The sequence below is a fragment of the Urtica dioica genome, chromosome 6 (assembly GCF_054948205.1).
Source record: "Urtica dioica subsp. dioica isolate 48M chromosome 6, U.dioica_male_clone48M_v1_H2, whole genome shotgun sequence".
NCBI classification, from domain to species: Eukaryota; Viridiplantae; Streptophyta; class Magnoliopsida; order Rosales; family Urticaceae; genus Urtica; species Urtica dioica.
In genome coordinates this window covers 39474431-39479117 of record NC_142761.1, presented here as the reverse complement: position 1 = coordinate 39479117, position 4687 = coordinate 39474431, and the positions used below count along the sequence as shown (strand labels likewise).

At 32.5% G+C, this 4687-nt stretch overlaps 1 long non-coding RNA gene across 1 annotated transcript; it reads right to left on the bottom strand.

The window, feature by feature from the left end:
- Positions 1 to 975: 975 nt before the first annotated feature.
- LOC149394055 (uncharacterized) lies at positions 976 to 3548 on the bottom strand. The gene is made up of 3 exons (XR_016299708.1): positions 3480 to 3548; positions 2934 to 3031; positions 976 to 1539 (listed from the first exon to the last, which is right to left on the bottom strand). It is a non-coding gene; the product is annotated as an uncharacterized LOC149394055 (long non-coding RNA).
- Positions 3549 to 4687: the final 1139 nt, after the last annotated feature.

Here is a 4687-nt window from a genome sequence, read left to right as displayed (position 1 = left end):
ACTATCATTAAAATACATCCTTGTAAATATATAGACAATATATTGAGAGTTTATAATATTTGAGAATTTATTGACAAATATGTCAATAAATTGACAAATATGTCAATAAATTGACATTCATGTCAATATATTAACAAATATGTCAATAAATTCTCATTAATATTGACATGAATATGTCAATATATTGACATTCATGTCAATATAATAAATTGACATTCATGTCAATATATTGACAAAAAATATAACTAAAAATATAAAGGTATAATCCTATGCTCCGGTCATATCCTTGGAGAAGGCCTACCACGAGCAGCTCTCGGTGGCGGAGATCACCAACAGAGCCTTCGAGCCCTCGTCCATGATGGCAAAGTGCGACCCGAGGCACGGGAAGTACATGGCTTGTTGTCTGATGTACAGAGATGACGTGGTCCCCAAGGATGTGAACGCTGTTGTGGCAACGATCACATACCCAAAGTACATAACATTCAAAACGCCAAGCCGACCAGCTCGAGACCGACGAGCTCGAGGCCAACAAGCTCAAGGATGACGACGACGAGCTCGAGGCATCTTCTTCCTCTTATTCTCAATCTCCTTTAACTCATCGGCTTGGGCTTAAGCTCAAGGCGGATGAGCTCAAAGACGACGACGACGACAAGCTCTAGGCGACTTATTTCATGACATAGATGTCTTTTCCATGCCTTACTTTGGCAACGAGCTCAAGGCGACTTATTTCATGACATAGATGTCTTTTCCATGCCTTACTTTGGCAACGAGCTCAAGGACGGCACTTAAATTGTTTGAATTCATAAGTTAAACTATCACTGGTACATCACCTCTGGATTTAATTGGCGAAGCAATCATTCCAAGTATTCTCGGAAGATTTTTTTTTTTCACCATAACGTAGCTGACGGTTTTAAAAATCCTGTATATCATTGAAATAATTTGTCAATATGGAAACGCATTACTTTCACAAAGAAATTAATAAAACCAACACAATTCATACCGAAACCATAAAAAACATCATACATAGCTTCATTAAAGATGTTCTGACAAAAACCAGGAATTCACTACCCAAAAAAAAAAAAATCAACAAATGTTTCACTATCGAAGACAGTTCAGCGATTTGTTGTTCTAACTCTTGGACGGTGAGGTTTCTTGCGGAAGAAGACGGTGAGGTCTCTTGCGGAAGATGATGGTGAGGTCGCTCAGAATACTCGAAGGCAGTATCGCTCCTGTGGCTTATCACGCCCTGATTTATCCCCCCAACACTTATTACCATTAGGACATTTATAATAAAGTTTTCCAGGATTTCTAGATGTCTTACTAATGCGCACATGGGCTTTAACATGGAATTTATTACATGTTACATTAACAAATGTAATATCGTCTATTCCACACCAGCGCTCGAGGAAGTTGCACGCGTTGTACCCGCAATGATAAAATAAATTACCACTGTTAATAAATAATGCAGCTTCGTAATCACAGCTACAATTTTTCACTGTGAATTGTGTTTCTTCAGGGGAAATTCCTCAGGCCATTATGCTGAAATGTTGAATAGAAAACTAATGAGAAATTAACTGTTAGCACACTTCGTTTATTTTCAATTAAACAAATACCATAAATGATTTATTCAGCGAATAATATAATGCTTTAATGATTTTTTGTTTCGGAATCAATCTTCTCTGCAATTAATTATTCTGTTCTTCATTGTGAGAGACAATATCCAGGTCTCAAGATTGTTTGGAAGCTATTCTCCTTTGGGCTGTTGAGAAAAAATCAATTGTTTGGAAAAGCAACTACCAATTTCATGTTGATAAACAGAAGTTACGACTACCAATTTCATGTCTAAAGAAAAATCCCAATTTCATAATCTAAAAATAATCAAACACGAGCACAGAATTTTCAACAGAAAATGGAAAAATGACATACACAGAGATCGTTGAGCGAGGAGAAGGTGCTGAAGATAAGACCGTCGAGAAGAACAAAAATCTGAACGGAAATTCCAAAATGAAATTTCTCTTTCCTTTTGTCTTTGTTTTCCAAATTGGGCGCGACCATGAACGCATCAACATCCGAGTTCGCCGTTAGAGTATCTGGCTTCTTTTTTGTCTCCGCTCTGGTTCCTTCGTCTTAAGAGATGACTGGGCTTTTGGGTTAATTTTCAAAGCCGGCCTAGGACTTTGTCGGACTTTCTTTGGTGCATAAGCTTCAAATTTCGACAACCCCGTCATAGTAATGGTTTTTTTTTTTATGGTTTCTCTGATTTTGTTGATGGTTATGGAGAATAGGTGAGAGAATCGCAAAGTTGAGAAGAGAGTGAAATGAAAAGTGTTCTGTTGATGGGTGATAGAGAACACAGTCGAAATCGTGAACCTTGAGAGTCAAAATCGCGAATAAAGAGGCGAGACACCATTGAGATAAGTTTTTTTTTTCGAAAACGAAAGGAATGACGGAAGTGAAGAGTCATAATCCTAATTGTGTCTAGTGGGAAGTTTTTGAAAAAGAACGAGGAAGAGAGATAGTTAGTGTTTTTTTTTTAATAATTAAACTTGAGGAGTATATTTGTTTTTGCTCACTAGACTAAGTATTAGTTGTGTCAAATTTGAAGTTTTTGGTGATATTTGGTAAGTGACAATCATTTGACATTATTAACGTCAATTTCCCTCTTCATGGATTAATAGTAGATAATATTTCTATACGAATTTGTTTATGGGATAAGTTTATTTGTAGTATTCAGTAATGATCTTACAAATCTAATTTGTAACTCGTTCAAGACATTTTGAAAATCATGAATCTTTTTTGCCAATATGATTTTTGTGATATTAAACTAAGTATGTGAATTGGATAATTACCATATATGAATTAAAAAATTACATGAATCATTTTGATATAAAACTAAGCATGTATTTAAAATAATATATGAATTGAAAAATTACCGTTTATTTGTAGATTTACTTGAGTACGATTTGACTCACTAATGTGTGCTCATCTTCGTCTTCTTCATCTTCTTCCACCATATCAAGTTCCATGATACCTTTAGTAATTAATACTAAAAAGAGTGAGACAGATAGATAAACTCATCATTTAGGTATATATAGACAATTTCTTTCTATCATACTACAAAACTCAACCAAGAAATCCAAACCTAAAATAATTAAATACAATTCCATAACAAGGCAAATGTCAAATACCAGAATAAAAAATATATATACCATAACCATCATAAACCTGTAATTTAAAAGATTAACAACATTCTTTATATATTATTATTGCTTCGTTACGCTAAATACTACTTGCAAAACTGCTAAGAAATAACATGCAAATCTATGTCAATCTAAGAGTGAACAGAAGTTCACATCTGAGAGAACTCTCAGATCTCATCACCACAGCCACGCACAAAGAACAAAAAATGACAACTATGCATGGAATGAATGAAAGCTTAAATTCATGAACAAAAATGAGCAATCGGGGCAAAATAATACCTGTGTCTCACTCACTCTATGCAGCCAAACTGAGTGTATGAGATGACGATCAAGAAGATAGAATAAGTATATACGAAAAACAAATTAGGTTATAAACTGAAATTTCGGGCTTTCGAATCACACGTAAGTTAGTCCCTAGATTCATTATGGTCCCATTCATTATATGTTGGATTCATGAACCAACCCATGTCCAATTGGGCCAAAAAAGTTATTGGGCGGTCTAACTCAAATTTTATAAATATTTCTAAATTTAATTCCTTAACTATTTAACATTTTCAAACTTTTCATAAATATCTAATTTTTCAAAAAGCTTTTACCTTTATTGCTTTAATCAAGGAACAAATCTAATTAATATTGGCATCGTTTGGCATAGCTTTATTTTAAAAAAAAAATGCTTTTAGATTCAGTTTTTGAAAAAAACTGTTTTTTTTCAAAAACTGACAAGGTGTTTGGTAAACTGTTTATAAATTAGTTATTGCTGGTAACAAAAACTGATTTAGCGTTTCGTAAAATAAATATATTATAGTAAAAAAACTAAAATAGACATAAAATAAATATTTAACAGTGCTATGGATAATCACGTGAGGGTATTAAAGTAATTCTATATCAGATACAAAAACGCTTTTTCTAAAAGCTAAGATTCTTAGCTTTTGTGACTCATGTACAATTTTTAAAATTGTTTTTGAAATTTTTTCTAAAAACTGTTTTACCAAACAGTAAGATTGCACTTTGGTTTTTTCTAACAGCAAAAACAGGATTAAAAAAGCTGTGCCAAACACGCCCATTATAAATACTAAAAAAAGTAAAAGTCGTAATTAGCTTGAAAAATATTATAAAAGGAAATATTTCTATAATAAAAAAATAAATGAGGTATCAAAAGAATTAAGTTTGAAAACAAGCCATTCTAATTTCTACTTCTTCAGATGAGGGGGCAAAAATAATTAGAATTTGAGTCTAGGGAAAAGTATTATAAATTTTAAAGTAAGTAAATAAGTAACGCATGGGTAAATATTGCCAAAAAAAAAAAGTTCAACAAATAAGAAAACCATTTTCGCTAGTAATATTAATATTGATTCAAGTTATAATTTTCTTTTTTTGAAAAGTTCAATTTCTAATCTTTATCCAATAATTTTTTTTTTATTAAACTTAATTGTTTAGACCTTTTTATGGATATAAGTATTATGAGTCTATGGTTCTTTTTAGATTTA